At 33.1% G+C, this 9,426-nt stretch overlaps 1 pseudogene; it reads left to right on the top strand.

Moving 5' to 3' along the window:
- Positions 1-1,595: 1,595 nt before the first annotated feature.
- LOC119513513 lies at positions 1,596-2,520 on the top strand (annotated as a pseudogene).
- The last annotated feature ends 6,906 nt before the right edge of the window (positions 2,521-9,426 follow it).

Raw genomic sequence — 9,426 nt, 5'->3', positions numbered from 1 at the left:
ACCACAGAAGTGACTTAGTGTCTTTGGCAGGATACTGAATGCAGCAAGTTCACTAACTCAGGCTATCAGAGTGGGGATAAGATTTGAATCATTTTGCCCTTATCATAGCATTGTATAGGTTTTTAAACAAGTATGTCACCACTAATCTTAAATGCTACAATTTAACAAGGAAGTTGTACATGGATATATAAAAAAGCACTGTAGATTATTCTAGATTTGGGGGAGGGGGTATTTACACCTGCTTGAAGGTTTGGAAAATGGAACTCAGTTTTTTCTGTAATAATTAATTAAAATCTTAGTAAGTAGCATTATATGTAAACTATGCTTCAAATAATTGTAAATTATGGATGGAAATAATTTCAGTATTTGGAAAAGAACAACAGAAACAATAGCATGGGCAGAGTCAGTGTTCATGGATATGAGTGTGATACTTGGCGTGGACTGAAGAGGAAGGTGAATAATCAGCAGACAGAATAACAAAGCTGGAAGAGCTATTGGTGAAAGTACAAAATGAGAACGGAGGTATATAAGTTTAGAAAGAACTTTAAATGCCATCTTAAGGAATGTGTACATATCTTAAATATAACAAAGTTTAAAGTTTTCTGAAATAAAACTTTTGCTCCTCTCAATGTCAGGAAATTATGTCTACTGAATTCCTACAAAGATAAATAGATCTGGAAATGATCCTGGAAACATGAGCTTAAATAAGTAATAAAATCATCAGGAGCACTTATGTGAACAGCTAAAATGTTAAGAGGAGACTCTGTAACATATTGGAAAGAGTATTGATAAAATCTCACAATTTGTTCACAATAACAAGGGTATAGTCTCAAATCTAATAATATTAAAACATCAAGGTGTCCCTTAAGCAAGAATTGCACATATAGAGATAAATGGGGCAAAAATGATATTTTATTTAAAAGTAGTATTAGAGAATTTTCCCTGCAAACGCAGGAATAAGTTCCACAATAGGTTCAAAAAATATGAAGGTGATATATACAACTTACTTATTAAATAAATATGTGGAGAATTATTTCCTGAGCTTTCCAATGTGTTATTAAATATGAGCAGACCCATTCTTTATCCTTGGTGAACTTTGTGCATTTCTTAGGATATACATAGATATTGTTTGCCATTTTTGAATATTGAGTCCAATGAAATAGTCTATGAAAAACGTTTGTTCAGTGAAAAAATTACATATATAGGAGAATTGCTTTTAAATATTGCATTTAAGAATATTCAATAATAAAACTGAAATTGTTATTATTTTTCATTACTGAATGAAACAGGGTTATCCCAGATTTATTCACTATCATTGCATAAATTCATACAGTAAACTTTTAATATTGCAGGCACCCTTTTTCTAATTATCAAAATATTCCTATGAATCCTAATCTCATAGCTTGAGGTGATAGAGCTGAACTTTAGGGAAAAAAGTATCCCTGTATGTATGTGTGCTGTGTTTCAAAGACAACAGAGAACAATTGAAGAAGCTCCACTGCCTGTTGTAGAAAGAGAAATTGATAGGGAAAAATAAGTCATATTCTATATAATCTTATTTCTCCATAATTCCTATCTCAAGAGAGAACTTAGAGATGCCTGAATATAACCACTCCATGATAACTGAATTTACCCTCAGAGGATTTGCAGATCAATGATAGCTGAAGCCCCTTATGTTTGTGATGTTTTTTGACACCTATCTGATCACAATAGTGGGTAATCTTGGTTTGGTGGCATTGATCTATATGGAACATCATTTTCACACACCAATGTACATACAACTTGGCTCTGATGGATTCCTCTGTTCTTGTGCTATTACCCCCAAGGTGTTACAGAACTTCTTTTCAGAAGACAGAGCAATTTCCCTCTCTGAATGCATGGCACAACTTTATTTTCTCTATCTTGCTGAAACTACAGACTTCTTTCTTCTGGCAGCAATGGCCTATGACCGGTATGTGGCAATATGCAGCCCACTGCAGTACCACACCAGGATGTCAAAGAAACTCTGCATTCAGATGATCACAGGGGCCTGCATATCTGGAAACCTGCATTCCATACTTCAAGTGGGGTTATTGTTTATGTTAACTTTCTGTGGCTCTCATGAAGCCAGTCACTTTCTTTGTGATGTTTTCCTATTTTATGGACTTTCTTGCATTGACCCCTATATCAATGACTTGATGGTACACATCTTTTCAGGATCAGTTCAAAGCTTCTCTATTACCACAGTCATAATCACTTACCTCTTCATCCTTTTCACCGTTTAAAAATGAAACCCAAAGAGGGAAGAGTCAAAGCCTTATCAACTTGTGCATCACATTTTTCTCTGTCTCACTGTTCTATAGCTCTCTTCTTTACATGTATGTTAGCCCAAGTACAGTTAAAGAGGAAAAAAATGATACAACATTTGCAGTTTTTTATACTCTGGTAATTCCTTTATTAAACCTTTTTATTTATAATCTAAGAAATAAAGAAGTAATAAATGTGGAACGAATTGTGAAGAAATATGGCATAACATTCTGAATAAATATCACTCGCTATAGCAACTGATTTTAATATGATACAAATTTTTCAAAATCAAGGGATACTGAGAAATTGTTAAATGGCCATGTTGTATGTAAAATATTAAATCGGAAAAAACGTCAATGATGTTTAGCCCAAAGAATATATATAAATGGATACATATGTTCCTTGAGGAGGATTACTGAGATGTATTTCAAATCCAAGCAAAGAGAGTCTGTCAGATATGAGTAAATGGCTACCCCTGAGATCACAAATTGTGTCAGAGAGGTACTAGTTACAGTGCTCAACAAATTCAACAAATACTAAAAAGAGAATGTGGTATATAAATTTAATATATTTGGCAAACATATGGAAATCTTAATCTTATGAATTCAGGAACATTCCATGTTGTCAAATATTAATCCCTTCCTAAGTAACCCTATCTACCAGATGTAAACTGTGCTTTTAAATTTGATTCTCAACTTTTTTTTGTTTTGGAAATTATGTTTGAACATGGATTCGTGCAGAATATGTAAACTCAAATTAAGAACATGTTCATCTTTAGTAATAGTTATTTATCCCCTCAAGATCTCCAAAATAGAATATTATTAAACCAAGGTTTAGCCCTCTGCTTTTGAAAATGATGCTACTCATATAGAAATCCCTATCGATTTGAATATTTTCATGTAAGTTGATAAGTTGTCCATAATGCATGATAGTTCAATATATAATTTAAATATATAGTGTATAAATATATATATATATATATATATGAATATATAACTTAAATTGATGGTTTGTTCCCCCACTTTCATTACTGGTCTTTTTTTCCTATTATGAATACCACTAACTTGCACTGTTTCCCATATAAATTATTATTATATTCATATTGTTACCAGGAATAGTGATATACTGTGCAAACATCTAAACAAAAAATATATGTTAGCCATCTTAAAATGCAAAATGAAAGAAAAATTAACTTATGGAAACACCCTGTGTTAGGCACTAAACTAGAACTTTCACATATATTATCTACCAATGAGTTAGGCATTATTTTCCACACTTTTCTTATCTAAAAGTCAAATATTGAAATATGTATCTTACCCAAGTTCATCTAGCCCACCTGCAAATAGAGCTGGGAGTTGGATAAATGTAGCCTTTCCTCCTAGCATTTTATACGTCCGTTCACAGCAGCTTAAGGCACAGTTAATCACAAAATGTTACAATATAATACATAAATAGAACATAAATATATGATTACAAAGTAATGCAGATCAAACTCAATCCTTGATTATGTTGGGTGCATATAACATGCTTGGGAGTTTATAGAATGGTGATCAGTCTAGCCTAGGATATGTAAAGCAGCATTGGAAGTAAATATTCATTAAAGAATGGATATATTTTTGGTATTAGAGCAAAAAAACATGAATAATAGCATGAACAGAGTCAATGTTGATGGAAAAGTGTTCAACACTGGTGGTGGGGGATGAGGTAGGTGAACAATGGATAGAGAGAGTGAGAAAGGTGGCAGAGCTGTGGGTGAGAGCTATTGGTGAATTTGGATAATAAAGATACAAGTGTCTTGGGTTTCTGAGATTCTTAATGCCACCCTAAGGAATCTGAATGCATTTTAGAAGCCTAAAACTGAAGTCTTCATGACAGCAGAGTAACTTGATAGTATCTTTTAGAAAAACTAGCAGGCATTAGATGGGAAAGAAATTAGAAGAAATGAAACATACTGCAGTAATTCTTGTAATGGATGTTGTGACCTGAAACTGGAGGAGATTCTATGAAAGCAAAGGTGAGGCATAGATATAAGCACACTTTAAAGAAGATTAAATAATAAATTGAAATTTTTGCATAATAAAATGACTGTCCTTTTTCTTTTTAGAGTATATGATGTCACATTTGATATCATATTACCAGTATTTACTAATGCCTGAAATATTGGGGCATTCAATAAACATTTCTTGAGTACTTGATTTAAAAAAAAACTGTGATTTTTATATCTTTGATTACTGCTGAATTTAACCAGTTTTTCCATATATTTATTAACCATTTTTTTTTCTTCAAAATCACCTGCTAATGTCCTTTGCCTACTTTTATCATGGTGACTCATAATTGTTCTTATTTATATGCAGAATTTATATCAAGGGCTACTGTTCTGGTTTCATTGGCCTTTATAAAGAGGATTTAACAGGATACAAATTTATAGTTCTAAGGCCATAGAAATGTCCAAACTAAAGCATCAGTAAGGGGATACCCTCACTGAAGAAAGGGCAATAGTGTCTAGAACAACTCTGCTAGCTGGGAAGGCACATGGCTGATGTCTGCTGATTCCTTGCTCCTGGGTTGTATTTCCAAATGGCTTTCTCAAAAATATCTCTGGGTTTCTGTCATCACTCCTCTCTGTCAACTCTTGTGCATCTATGCTTCTTTCTCCCAGGGTGTTCCTCTCTAAGCATCTGGGTGTCCTTTCTTAGCTTATCCAGGGCAAATGCTGGGCTTCATCTCTTAGCTTAGCATCTCCAAATGTCCCCCTGTCTGCATCTTCAAGCATCTCCAAGAATCAACCTCTATGTTGGCTCTTGAACTCTTTTAACCAATCAAGACCCTTCCTACATGGGCAGGGTTAAACATCCATGAATATAATCTAATCAAAAGGTCTCACCCACAGTTGAGTGAATCACATCTCCATAGAAGCACTCAATCAAAATTTCCACTGAAATTTTGCCATAAGAATGGCTTAAAATATAATGGCTCTTGTGTCCATAACCATTTCAAATAAGCACAGCTGTTAAACTTTTATAAATAGCTGTGATTCATTCATTCTCAATAATTTTCTTGTCTTCTAATTTTGCTTATAATGTTCTATGATATATAGAAATTTTCATTTTAAGGTTTTCAAATCTATTGATTATTCCCTTTGCAATTTGTTGTAGAAACTTCTTATACTGAAATTACTTATTCATTGATATATTCATATATTTCCACTTTTCACCTTTAAATATTGAAACATTTTGAGATATATTTTTGATAATTATCTAGAATACATAGTTAATGCAAATTAGATAATTTTTTCATAAATTAGGAGTTTAATGTAACTTCAATGAAAATATAAGATGCAGCTTATGAAAAAGTGCTGGGAAGGATAGGAAAATCACAGAGTCCAAAGCCTTCACAGGGAAGTGTGACAAACTTCTGGGTCTCATCCTCAGGGAAACTTGATACTTATTACAAATTCTTCCTGAGACCTGGGCCTGTGTTGTCTGGGAAAATCTGATTGATATTGATCATATATACCTGGGTAGACCCTCCAAAAAAGAAAAAAAAAAAATCCATAGTCAGGACAAGAGCCAGAAAAACAAGAGCTGAAAAATTCTGTTCAATTAAACTGAAGCTAAGCTAGAGGTCTAGAATAATTTGAACTGAATGCCAAAGAAAAAATAGAGAAGAAAGTCAACAAACAAGAAAACCCTAGGTAAAAGAGTGAAAATGAGCTTCAGAATAAACTAATCAAGGAAATCAGATGCCTAAACACCAGCAAAGACTACAAGTCACACTAGGAAAAATGAAGATATGGCTCAGTCAAAAGAACAAGCTGAAATTTCAAATGAGACACAGGAGTTGACACAACAAATTAAAATGTTCAAATGGATATGCAAAATCTCATCAAAAATCAAATCAATACATTGAGGGAAGATATGGCAAAAGAGATGAAGGATATAAAGAAAACATGGGATGAACATAAAGGAGAACTCAAAAGTTTGAAAAAACAAATGGCAGAACTTATAGGAATCAAAGAAACAATAGAAGAGATGAAAAACAAAATGGAGACCTACAAGAGCAGATTTGAAGAGGCAGTAGAAAGGATTAGTAAACTAGAGAGCAACATATCTGAAATCCTACACACAAAAGAACAGATAGGGAAAAGAATGGAAAAGTTTGAGCAGGGTCACAGGGAATTGAAAAACAACATGGAGCACATGAACAAATATGTCATGGGTGTCTCAGAAGGAGAAGAGAAGGGAAAAGGGGCAGAAAGAATAATGGAGGAAATAATCACTAACAATTTCCCAATTCTCATGAAATACACAAAATTAGAGATTTAAGAAAAAAAAGTGCAGCACACTCAAAGAGAATACATCCAAATAGACTTACTCCAAGATATTACTAATCAGATTGTCAAATGCCAAAGACAAAGAGTGAATTATGAAAGCAGCCAGAGAAAAGTAATCCATCACATACAAGGGAAGCTTGATAAGACTATGTGTGGATTCCTCAGTGAAAAACATTGGAGGTAAGAAAGTAGTGGTTATCATCCTTCAGTCTCATATTTAATATACTGAAAGAGGAAAACGGCCAACCAAAAATTCTATGCCCACAAAAACTGTCCTTCAAAGTGATGGAGATTTTAATATATTTCCAGAAAAACAGACATTGAGAGAGTTTGTGAACAAGAGACCTGCTCTTCAATAAATACTGAAGGGAGTGCTACAGACTGATAGGAAAATACAAGAGAAAGAGGTTTGGAGAAGAGTGTATAAATAAAGATTATTAAGAAGAGGAAAAGGAGAGAGAAAAAATAAGACATGACATATAAAATCCAAATGACAAAATGGTAGAAGAATGTACTGCCCTTACAGTAATAACATTAAATGTTAATGGATTAAATTCCCCAATAAAAAGGAATAAACTGACAGAATGGATTACAAAACAGGATCCATCTATATGCTGTCTATAAGGGATGAATTTTAGAGCCGAGGACAAATATAGGTTGAAAGTGAAAGACTGGAAAAAGATATTTCATGCAAACAGCAACCAGAAAAGATTAGGGTTATACTAACATCAGACAAATTAGACTTCCAATGAAAATTAAAAGAGGCAAAGAAGGACAACATATATTAATAAAAGGAACAATTCATCAAGAAGACATTACAGACATAAATATTTATGCAATGAGCTCAAGTGCCCAAAGATACATGTGGCACACACTGCCAATATTGTAGGGAAAAGTAAACACTTCTACAATAATAGTTAGAGACTTTAATACACTGCTTTCATTAATAAATGTAACATCCAGACAGAGGATCAATAAGCAAATAGAGATGGTGAATAGCATGATAAATGAACTAGTCTTGAAATACATAGAACACTACACACCACAACAGCAGAATACACATTTTTCTCAAGTACTCATGGATAATTCTCTAGGACAGACCATATGTTGGATCACAAAAGAAGTCTCAAAAATTTTAAAAATATTGATATTATACAAAACACTTTCTCAGATCATAATGGAATGAAGTTGGAAATCAATAAAAGGCAGCAGGCTGGAAAGATCACAATTACGTGGAGAATAAACAACACACTCTTAAACAACCAGTAGGTAAGGAAGAAATAACAAGAGAAATTAGAAAATATCTGGAGGCAAATGAAAATCAAAACACAACATAAAAAAAAAGAAAACTTATGGGATGCAGCAAAGGTGGTGTTGAGAGAGAAATTTATTGCCTTAAATACCTATATTAAAAAAGAAGAAAGAGCAAAAATCTAGGAATGAACTGTTCACCTGGAGGAACTAGAAAAAGAACAGCAAAATAACCCCAAATTAAACAGGATAGAAATATCAAAGATTAGAGCAAAATAAATGAAATTGAGAACATGAAAGCAACAGAGAGAATTAAACAAATGAACAACCAAACAACAACATTAAAGAAACAACCCAGAAGTTGGTTCCCTGATAAAATCAATAAAATTGACGGAAACTTAGCCAAGCTGACCAAAAAAAGACAGAGGATGTAAATAAATAAAATAGAAAATTGAAAGGGGATAAAAGGATATAACAACTGACCATGCAGAAATAAAAAGATAATGAAAGAGCACTGTGAGCAATTATATGGTAATATATTAGACACTTCAATGAATTTGGCAAGTTACTAGAAAAGCTTGAACAACCAACATTGACTTGTGAAGAAATGGAAGTCAATAAACCAATCAAAGGTAAAGGGATTGAATCAGTCATCAGAAAGCTCCCAATAAAGAAAAGTCAGGGATGATATGGTTTCACATGTGAATTCTACCAAGCAATCAAGAAATAATTAGTAAGAAACCTGTTAAAACACTTCCAAAAAATTGAAGAGGAGTGAAAGCTACCTAACTCATTCTATGAAGCCAACATCACCTTAATACTAAAGCCAGACAAAGGAACTACAGGACAAGGAAATTATAGACCAATCTCTGTAATGAATATAGATGCAATAATCCTCAAAAATTACTCACAAATTGGATCCTGTAGCACATTAAAAGAATTATATATCATGACCAAGGTGGACCTATTCCAGGTATGAAAGGTTGGTTCAACACAAGAAAAATCAATTGGTGTAACACACCACATCAATAAATCAAAGTGGAAAAAAAAAGTGATCATCTCAACTGATGCCGAAAAAGAATTCAACAAAATCAATATGTTTTCTGGATGAAAACACTCAAAAGGATAGGAATAGAAGGAACCTTCCTCTATATGATAAAGGAAATAAATGAAAAATTCACAGGTAACATCATATTCAATTGGGAAATACCTAAAGTTTTCCCTCTAAGATCAGGAACAAGACAAGAATGCCCACTGTCACCACTGTTATTCATTACTGTGCTGGAAGTTTTAGCTAGAGCAATTAGACAAGAAAAAGAAATAAAAGGCATTCAAATTGGAAAGGAAAAAGTAAAACTTTCACTTTTTGCAGATGGCATGGTACTGTATGTAGAAAACCCCAAAAATCTATAGAAAAGATACTGGAGTTAATAAAGGAATATAGCAATGTGGCAAGGTACAAGATGAACAGGCAAGAATCAATAGTGTTTCTATATAGTAATAATGAACAATATGAAGAGAAAATAAAAAAAAAATTCTGTTTATAATAGCAAGAA

This window comes from Choloepus didactylus, chromosome 1 (assembly GCF_015220235.1).
Source record: "Choloepus didactylus isolate mChoDid1 chromosome 1, mChoDid1.pri, whole genome shotgun sequence".
NCBI classification, from domain to species: domain Eukaryota; kingdom Metazoa; phylum Chordata; class Mammalia; order Pilosa; family Megalonychidae; genus Choloepus; species Choloepus didactylus.
The sequence above is the reverse complement of the archived record's forward strand: the minus strand, read 5'-3'. Positions and strand labels throughout refer to the sequence as shown.